Raw genomic sequence first — 11,177 nt, 5'->3', positions numbered from 1 at the left:
GCCCTAAAAGAAAATAACTTCCAACCTAGACTGCTGTATCCTGCAAAATTATCTTTCAAAAATCAATGGGGAAATTAGATACTTTCACAACAAAGGACACCTGAGAAACTTCAGGAGCACCAAACCAGCACTCCAAACAATTTTAAGCAATATCCTAGAAAAAGACAATGAAGGTCACAACTCCATGAGGCCCAACAGAGAGAAGGCACCATGCAAGGTAAGACACTAAAGTGAAAGGGGGGAAAATAAGAAATAAAAGAACCAACAACAGTAAAACATCATGACAAGGATGAGTCAATATCTGTCAATTATAACTATCAATGTTAATGGCCTCAATTCACCAATCAAAAGAAATAGACTGGCAGAATGGATTAGGAAGCAAAACCCACCAATATGCTGTATACAAGAAACACACCTAACTCAAAAGGAAATCCATAGACTGAAAGTAAAAGGTTGGAAAACAGTTCTCCATGAGACAGGAAACCATAAAAAAAGCAGGCATAGCAATCTTATTTGCAGACAAAGTAGATTTTAAACCAAAACTAATTAAGAGAGACAAAGATGGTCACTACATCCTTGTGAAAGGAACAATCCAAGAGGAAGAAATGACAATAATAAACATATATGCACCAAATATGAATGCCCCTAACTATACAAAACAAATATTAATGGACATGAAAAACCAAATAAGCACTAATACAATTGTAATGGGGGACCTCAACACCCCTCTATCACAAATAGACAGATCAACTAGAAAAAAATTGACAATGAAATTCTAGAACTGAACCAAGCTATTGAACAAATGGACTTAATAGATGTTTACAGAGTGTTCCACCCTACAAAATCAGAATACACATTCTTTTCAGCTACACATGGGTCATTCTCCAAAATAGATCACATGCTAGCTCATAGGACATATCTAAATAAATGTAAAAGAATTGAAGTTATCCTGTGTATATTATCAGACCATAGTGCAATACAATTGGAGATCAATAACATAAGAAACCATGAAACTTCCACAAATACATGGAAATTGAACAACACCCTCCTAAATAACCAATGGGTGACAGAGGAAATTAAAGAAGAAATTAGACAGTTTCTACAAGTAAATGATAATGCCAGTACAGCATTTAGGAATCTGTGGGACACAATGAAAGCAGTTCTATGCAGGAAATTCATAGCAGTAAATGTCCATATTAGGACAACAGAGAGAACTCAGTTAAATAACCTAATGCAGAACCTCAAGCTCCAAGAAAAAGAAGGGCAAAACAAACCCAGAGCTCACACAAGAAAGGAAATTATAAAGATTCAAGCAGAAATCAATGCAATGGAGACTAAGAGAATGATACAAAAAATCAACGAATAAAAGTGTTGGTTTTTTCAAAGAGTAAATAAAATTGATAAACCTTTAGCCAACCTTATCAAAAAAAGGAAAGAAAAGGCTCAAATCCATGCAGTTAAGAATGAAAAAGATAAAGCCACAACAAATCCAGCAGAAATTCAGAGAATCATCAGTACCTACTTTGAGAACCTGTACTCTAATAAAATGGAAAACACAGAAGAAATGGACAGATTCCTAGATACATATGAGTTGCCAAAGTTAAATGAAGATATAGAAATTCTAAACACTCCAGTAACAATGAGTGAAATTGAAAATGTAATAAAAAACTTAACAACAAAGAAAACCCCAGGTCCAGATGGCTTCACTGCTGAATTCTACAAGACATTTAAAGAAGAACTAATGACATTACTCTTTAAACTCATCAAGGAAATTGAAAGGGAAACAAAGCTTTCAAATTCATTCCTGGAAGCAAGTGTGACTTTGATCCCAAAACCAGGGAAAGATCCAACCCAAAAAGAGATCTACAGGCCAATCTCCCTAATGAATATAGATGCAAAAATCCTCAACAAGATACTGGTAAACAGAATACAGAGGGTCATCAAGAAGATCATACACCTTGACCAAGTTGGATTTATCCCAGGGATGCAAGGATAGTTCAACATTCATAAATCAATAAATGTAATACCCTATATTAACAGAGTCAAGGACAAAAACCATATGATCATCTCAATAGCTAACGCTTGGAAACAGTCCAAGTGCCCATCAACTGGAAACTGGATAAAGAAGATGTGTTTTTTCTATAAAATGGAGTACTACTCAGCCATAAAGAATGAGAAACTAGAGACATTTGTAGCTAAATGGATGCATATCGAGACCATACTCTTAAGTGAAATAAATAGGACACACATGTGTAAATACTGAATAGTTTCTCTAGTGTGAGAAATTGAAAGTGTAAATAAGGATGAAAATGATTAAAATGAATAATTGATAATTTGAAATAAGAAAAGGTCCAAGGGTTAGGGGCTGGTGGGAGGGGAAGGGGAAAGGGAAGAAGGGAAAGGAATAATTATGAGAATGAAAAAAAATGGAATCAAACTTTGTGTAAATAGGGAAGGGTGGAGCGGGTAAAGTGTGCACAGGTAATGAGAGAAAAAATAAAAACTAAGACACATCATGTTCTGGCACAAACACCCAATGATAAATGTAAATGTATTTTATACCTAAAATGTACCAATAAATAAATATATATATAAAGAATCCAGGCAATGTCTACTAAATAACATTTTAAATTATACTTAATTATAGAACATGGAGAACCAGAAATAGACATATGTTTTAAAATACTGAAATTAAGTGACAGATTAATTCAGAAGCTGCAGATGAGAATTTATCCTAAAAATAGGGAATTAAATTTTGTCCAGCAAAAGCTTTAGATAATTTCACTCATTTCTCAAAGCAAGGTTTCTGTTGAGAAATACGTGCCTCGGGGCTGATTTTACATCCTTATTCCTCAGGCTGTAGATCAGTCGGTTCAGCATGGGAGTTACAAGATTATTCAACATCTGAATTACAACACCAAGCAAGGGACTGGGGTTGGGCTGCAGATAGATGATGATGACTGGCCCATAAGCACAAAGGAGTGCAGTGGAGTGCAGTGAGGTGGGCACTGCAGGTGGAGAATGCTCATTGTCTGCCCTCTGTTGAGTGAATTTTTGATATAGAGATTCCAATGCAAGTGTAGGAAACAAGGATGAGAAACAAGCAAGTGAGAGACACAAGACCAACATTTGTAAAGCTTACCCTCTGAGCTAGAGAGGTATCCTTACAGGCTAGAGGCAACACTGCAGGAATATCACAGAAGTAGTAGGCCACCTGGTTGGAGCCACAGTAGGGTAGCTGGAAGGTGAGGGAGGTTAGGATAATGGCATGGACACAGCCACTCATCCAGGTTCCTGTGGCCAATACAGAGCACACCCTGTGGTTCATGATGAACTTGTATCTCAATGGATAACATATGGCAACAAAGCGGTCATAGGCCATCACTGTATATAGAAAAGCCTCAGTGCAGCCCAGGAAATGGTAGAAGAAGAGCTGAGCAGCACAGCCCTGAAAAGAGATGTCTTGACTATGCCCTGAAAGGTAGGACAACATCTTGGGGACAGTAGTCAAAGAGAAACTCAGGTCAAAGATGGAGAGATTTCCCAAGAAATAATACATGGGAGTGTGAAGCCGAGAGGAGGACAAGATAGCAGCAAGAATGAGCACATTTCCCAGGAGGGTGCATGAATACAATGATGAGAACAGGAAAAAAAGAGCAGTCTCTAGGCCTTCTGTCTCAGGGATGCCCAGCAGGATAAATTTAGTCACTGCAGTGTGATTTCTCATTTTTGTGGAAGAATCAACTCTTGGGTGTCTGTGAAAATAAATTTATGTTTAAATACAAAGTATCTGCTCATAGACCAGTGGAGTGGTAAGGAACATAATGATGAAGATATTTACAAAGCAATGCTTCCTGAAAGAATTGCCTACTTGATTTGTCTACTTTTTCCTGACTGGATATCTTTCTACAGATTCTGCATTTGCCATTTCACATTGCAGATTCTGCTCATTAACAATCTTCTCCTCAAAAGAGTTACAGGGTTATTCTCCTATTTTTCCACTTTTAAACACACTAGTAAATTTCATTAATTGCAAATGCTCCTTTGTGATTTTGAAGGAACAAATACAGACTCAAAGTTTTTACAACACACAAGGCTATATCTAAATTCCTTACATTAAGTAAGATGATTTGGTTCCATTAACTGTCTATTCTATGGAATGACATATGCGCAGATACAGTGTCTTCCCAAAGCACATCCATAGTATATGGGTCAATAATGAGAAACTAGCATGAAGAAGGATCTTAGCTCTTAATGAGCAAAAAATTTACTTTATAGGTCCCTCCTTCACGGGAATACAATAAACACTACAAATGAGATTGTGGTAACCTTCACTTTAAGCTCCAAAATCCATAATTCTCTAATAACATACAAATTAAATAATACTAATTTTTGGTACTAAATGACACAGATTCATTGGTAGAACTTTTCAAGTTTCATGTTCTGAAAATTCTGATATTTTTATTTTAAATTTTCCAATCCAGTGCTTTCTTTAAATTATACATCTACTTATGCATTCAATTGACTCTGTCTATCTATCTACCTATCTATCTATCTCTAGTCTATATATTTTCCTGGTGGCTGTGAGGAGAGGAAGAGGGTGAGCACCAAGTTAAAAAGTGAAGGACAACAGGTGGACACTTGCCTGACAAACAGGGAGCATAGCTGGCTCTTGTTATCAAAGTTGTTTTCCTTTCCTTTCCCACCAAAGGAAGAACCCTCCTTGCCTATGTCTCTCTCATTCAAGTCGATGTCCTGAATTCTGCTCTTTTACTAGTCACTTTCAAGTAAAACATCACACATCCCAGTGTGGTTTAGCGCCCTGGCAGTAATTTCCTGTGCAACTCCAGGAACTGCAATAAGTCATAAACGGGAGATTTTTAAATCACCTTGGCTCCCTTTGGGCGTTAGTCCCCCATGTAACGGATCTTATTGAGCAAGAGGCCAATTATGTAGTTGGTATAATTAGACCTTAGAAATGAAAGAAATATTATCATTTTCTTTTTAAAATACACTTTCATGGCATAATTTTTAAAAGTTCATTTCATGCCTATATCACACATATTTACACTGAAATTTTACATTTATTGATTTTTCAATGGTCCTTTATTTTAATCTTTTACATTTTGTCATTATAAAAAGATGATAAACTAAAAATTCATAAAACACTTGAAAAGTTGCAATGGGTTAGAAAATCTCTTTACATTTTCTTAATGTTCTTCCTTTATTGTGTGTTAAAATATGATTTCTGTTCATCCTGACATTTTTTTCTCTCTCAATAGTTTCACTTTTCATGGGGAGTTCAGGTTTACAGACTAAAAGTCTGCATTCTGAAATTTCTTTAATTAATGGCCAAATCAAATGTAGAATCCAGGTCTTTTGATTGGCAGTTTAGTTCTTTTCTGTTTTACAAACTTAAAATATGAGAAAAATATTGATCATCTTAGTGCTACATTATTTTTGCTAACCTCAAGTTTAACAATAAATATACTAAATAAAAAATAACTCAACATTTTGTTGTAAAACAGAATCTCTATTGAACCAGAATATTTATTGACTCTGACATAAAACAAAATGTAAAAAAGTTTGATACCAAAGAAAGAATTTCTAATTTTTCTATTTAATGAAATACTTCTAGAAACTTCATTATGTTGACTTGTAAAAATTTAAGATGGGTTAAAGCTTAAATTAAAGTTGAGACAATCACAAGTTTGAGACCAGCCTGGGTTACTTAGTGAAACTCCAACTCAAAATAAGGAAAGGAAAAGAAAAGAAAATTGGTTGAGGGTGTAGTTCAATGGTAGAGCACTTGCCTAATATGCATGAAGCCCTGAATTAAATCCCTAGGAATATAATAACACAAGGAAAATAAATTAGATAGAACTCAGGTTATGGAAAATTTGAAAAAAATATACAAAGAATACACACATAGCATTTGTTCATACTTCAAAGATATTATCATTATATTTCCTTTATCCATCTCTTTCACATATTTGTGTATGTGTATAATTTCTTTTATAGCAAAAAGTCCAGAATCTTATATTATATAAATTTATTTGTTTTAGTTTTGCTTCATCTAAATCATACTCTGTATTTCAGGGCATTAATAGTTTTAAACATTTTAGGCCTAGTATTGTGTAGAACATTCATCAATTTGTCTGATGTTTCCTTCTGAATAGAGTCAGGTTGTGTATTTCTATCAGGACTAATTTGGAAAAGACATTGTATTCTTTCAAGTCTGTCATATCAGGAGGCTCTTGCTATGGATTTGTCCACTAATAATGAGATTAATTTTGATCATTTGGTTAAGAGGAAGTCTGCTAGATTACTCAACTAAAAAGTTATTTCACTTTCCTAATTAATAATGAATGTGTTTTAAAAGAAGGTACTTTGCAATCACTTATTATCCAGTTAACCATCAAATTTTTACCTGCTATCTTTAGAATCTATAGATTATCTGTGTCTGAATAAATTATATATGCTCCTGAACTTATGGAGGGGTTTCATCTCTCAAGCTCATGGTAAACTGAAAACATTGTAAATCAAAAGTGCATATAACTGACCAAATCTACCAAACATCATAGCTGTGCTGAGCTTACTTTAAACATGCTCAGAATATAGTAGCCCACAATTGGATAAGATCATCTACCACAAAGCCCATTTTATAATAAACTGTTGAATATATAATGTCCAAACTAAGCATTTTGTAGATATGACAGGATGTGAAAATACAAAACACTGCCAACACAGAACATGGTAGAGTATCAGTTTTTTACCCTCGACTGTATGACTTACTACGGAGACCTTCAAGTTGCTGCTGATGCCCTACATCCTGAGAGTATCACATTTCATATTCCTACCTCTGAAAGAGATTAAAATTCAAAATTTTAAATATGGTTTCATTTGAATGTATATTGTTTTTGCATCATGTTAGAATAAAAAAATCATAAGGCAAACTGAAGGTGAGGATTATTATGATAGTTTCCAAATAATATTTTCTTAATTTAATGATTCTTACCTCACTTATTATTTGGCTTTTTATTATAGGGAAGAGCTTTCCCTATTTGTTCATATCGAAGAGGTATATTAACAAACTGAATGAAGCATGTAGTGGTTATTTGTTGAGCTGCTAGCTAAAATCATGGGATGAGATGATCATACGAGGACATTACCTCTCATTGAGGAAGAACCGTTCCTTTTTAGGAGAAGAGAAGACAAGACACCAGAGGAAGATTGTTTCCCTGAACTAGCCCTATTCAAATTCCCTTCTAACTCTAAAATACTGTGATTACATATGGTTTTGTTGTAACTAACAACCAATTCATGGCTTTGGGAAAATAAAATTATGGTAGAGGAATTAGTGGAAAGTGGGAAATGATAATGGGACAAATAGAAACTTTTTTCTTGGCATAAAATTCTTGCTAAGTTAGCAAACAAAAAAATTCTCTTTCATTTGCTTAGTGCTGGAAAATGGCAAATACTAAATGTTATAGCTCATGGATTCATAGGTGAGGCTTTTCAGAGGTGGCTGGATCTAGAGTATGATGTTGGAATTAAGTATGTGATGCTGGGTTTAAGAGTATGTGATTACTAAATTATTCCACTGATTGGTTTGGCTGGATCTCTTTTAGTTCTATATGAATTTTAGGACTGTTTTGTCTAGTTCTGTGAAGAATACTGTTGGTATTTTTACTGGAATTGTAATTAAATCTATATATGTTTGAAAGTATGGTCATTTTGACAATTTTTTTTCTGTCTATCCAAGAACAGAGAATACCTCCATTTTCTGTTGTCCTCTTCTATCTCGTTTTTCATTATACATTGTACCAAGTTCTCTAACTTCTTTGGTTAGGTTAATTCCTAAGTATTTCATTTTTCTTGGTGCTATTATGAATGGTAATGTTTTCCCAATTTCTTTTGTTTTGAGTTTATCATTGTTATACAATAACACTATTGATTTTAGTGTGTTGATTTTGTATCCAGGTATATTGCTGAATTTAGTTTCTAATTCTAGGTGTCTTTTGGGTGGAATTTTGGAGGTCTTCTATGTAAGCATCATGCCACCTGTAAATAATGATAATTTGACTGTTCTTTTCCTGTACATATCACTTTTATTTCTTTTTCTCACCTGTTTGCCCTGGCTAAAGATTTGAGTATTGTATTGGATGGGAGTGGTGATAGTGGATATCCTTGTCTTGTTCAGGATTTAGACAGAAAGGTTTCAGGTATTCTCCATTTAGTATGATGTTGGCAGTAGATTTCTCATAAATGGCCAGTAGATTTCTCATAAATGGCTAAGATAAAGTCTCTCTATGTCTGTTTTCTTCAGTTTATATCATGTATTCATGTTGGATTTTGTCAAAGAGTTTTTCTGCATCTACTGACAAGATCATGTAATTTCTGTGTTGCTTTTGTTTATGTGATAAATTACATTTACTTATTTGCGTATGTTGAACCATCCTTGCTTCCCTGGAATGAAGCTTTCTTGGTCATGATATATGATCTTTTTGATGATTTGTTGCATTCTGTTTGCCAATATCTTCTTGAGGATTTCTGAGTGTATGTTCATGAAAACTATTGACCTATACTTTATCTCTTTAGTTGAATCCTTGCCTGGTTTTAAAATCAGGATAATGCTAGCTTCTATGAATGGCTTTGTGAATAATCCTTTTTTAATTTCATTAATGTCATTTAGGACTGCTAGAATTAGATCTTTCCTGAAGTTCTTGTAGAATTCAGCTGTGGATCCATTGGACTCTGGGGTTTTCTTGGGTGGTAAGATTTTTTATTACTTCCTCAATTTTATTGCCTGTTATTGAATTATATAGGATTTAATATCTTCTTGTTTCTGGTTTGATAACACATATGTATTTAGTAATCTATCCATTTCTTCTGGATTCTTTAATATATTGGAATATAGGTTTATGAAGCACTTACTAATAATCTTATGGTTTTAAGCAGTGTCTATTGGAATTTCACCATTTTAATTTCTAATTGCATTGATTTGGGTCTTTTCTTTCCTTCTTTTAATAAGATTGTCTGGGGGTTTATCTATTTTGCTTATTCTTTCAAAGAGATGGTTCTTCAATTCATTATCTATTTGTATTGTTTTATAGCAATTTTATTAATTTTAGCTCCAATCTTTATAATTTTCTTCCTTGTACTACCTTTGTTTTTTAATTTCTCTTAGATTTTTTTAGGACCTTGATATACATCATTCTATTGTTTGTTAAAGATTTTTCTCTCTTTTTATATGGCTGTTCATATCTATAAATGTCCCTCTTAGGATTGTTTTCATTGTGTCCATGTTTATGTTATGTTGTAATGGCATTTTCATTTGATTTTTTTTTTTTTGGTACCGGGCATCGAACTCGGGTCCTTGGCTTGTGAGGCAGGCAGTGGAATCACTGAGCTAAATCCCCAGACCTATTATCATTTGATTTTAAGAACTAGTTTCTTCATTGATTTCTTCAAGGACCCATTGATTATTCAAGAGTGTATTGTCTAATTTTCATGTTTGTGTAATTCTGTAGTTTCTTTTGCCACTAATTTCTAGTTGCACTGAGTTATGATCTGATAAAATATATGGGATAATTTTGGGTTTTTTGCATATACTTAAGTATGCTTTATGGGCTGGTATGTGGTATATCTTGGATAATGTTCCATATACTTCTGAGAAGAATGTGTACTCTGTTGTTGGGTGGAACACTCTGTAGATATTTATTAAGTCCATTTGTTTGAAAGTGTCATTCAACTCTAATAATTATTTACTTTTTATCTAGTTGTTCTATTTGTGATAGTGCAGTATTGAGGTCCTCCATTGATGTTCATCTTATCTTTTATGTCCAGTATTGTTTTTTTATAAAGTTGGGTATGCCCATATTTGGTGCATGTATATTTATAATTTTTAGCTCTTTTTGTTGAATTGTTCCCTTAGCCAATATGTAGTGACTTTCTTTGCCTCTTCTGATCACTTTTGGCTTGAAGATCACTTTGTCTGAAAAATAGCTACTCCTGCTTGTTTTCAGGCTCCCACTGTATGGAATAATTTTGTATATCCTTCTTTGTGGCAGGGGGAGAGGACTATGAATTTCTTTTTGGATTAAAGTTGTTTCTTATATACAGCATACCACTGAGTTTTGTTTTTTATTTAATCTGGCAATCTGTGTCTTTTATTGGAGAGTTGAGACCATTCATATTGAGAATCATTACTGAAATACATTTACTTATTCCTATCATTGCATTATTTCCATGTGGCTTATTGACACAATGACAAACTAGATTTTGGCATACAGTAAAAACCAATTAATAGCAACAACTATGCCACTCTGGCAAAAGTAATGAAATTGGGAAAAATAATATACTCAAAGCCAAACTGGATATTGACAAAACATAAGAATCAATAAAAGCTACTACTGTATCACCCTTACCCATAGAAAAGACATCTATAATTATAATATTATCACAAAAGCAAACTAAAGATTGACATACAGTAAATATCTACTAAATGCAACAAGTATGCTATCACTAGCAATAGAAAAGAATTCACTGGCACCAACTAAATATCTAAAGATTAATTAATAATAACACTAGTAAAGATATAAGAGAATGGGAATGGAAGAATAAAAATAAAATTTTTAAAATAAAGAAAAGGAAGCTGAGGAGAAAAGTGATATAAAGGATACAATTAAAGAGTGAAAAAATGAGTAGAATTAGATAAAAGTAAAAGAATAATCAAGAAAGAAAAAAAGAGAAAAATAAAGAAAAAAGAACAAGAAGAAAGAAAAGGAAAATCTCAAACTCAAGAAAAACAGTGACTAAATAAAATGAGTCCCCCAAAATTCCTGTTTTTGAATGAGTGATTTCTTTCCAGGGTCTGTGGTATTGGAACCCACCAGGTATGGTGAAGGATAGCACATCTCTGTGAAGATCTATTTGTTTCCACACTCACCCTTTTTGTGTGTGTAAATGCTGAATCCTACCCCACCTTTCCTGCTAGATGTTGTCACCAATGGTAGCTAGTGTGATTGTGTAGTGGCCCGCCTGGCTTCAGAACACTCTGTTCATACACCCCAGGCTGTGGCAACCATCCAAAGCCATGGCAATGATCATATTAGCAAATGTAGAAACCAAACAGACCATTGAACTCTATGCTACATGTGGGTAGTGGAATGGAA

At 33.8% G+C, this 11,177-nt stretch overlaps 1 pseudogene; it reads right to left on the bottom strand.

The window, feature by feature from the left end:
* Positions 1-2,781: 2,781 nt before the first annotated feature.
* LOC101723363 (putative olfactory receptor 10D4 pseudogene) lies at positions 2,782-3,727 on the bottom strand (annotated as a pseudogene).
* Between the last annotated feature and the right edge of the window lie 7,450 nt (positions 3,728-11,177).

Source organism: Heterocephalus glaber, unplaced genomic scaffold (assembly GCF_053883595.1).
Source record: "Heterocephalus glaber isolate CG9 unplaced genomic scaffold, H.glaber_assembly_v1.0 deba00001431, whole genome shotgun sequence".
NCBI classification, from domain to species: domain Eukaryota; kingdom Metazoa; phylum Chordata; class Mammalia; order Rodentia; family Bathyergidae; genus Heterocephalus; species Heterocephalus glaber.
The sequence above is the reverse complement of the archived record's forward strand: the minus strand, read 5'-3'. Positions and strand labels throughout refer to the sequence as shown.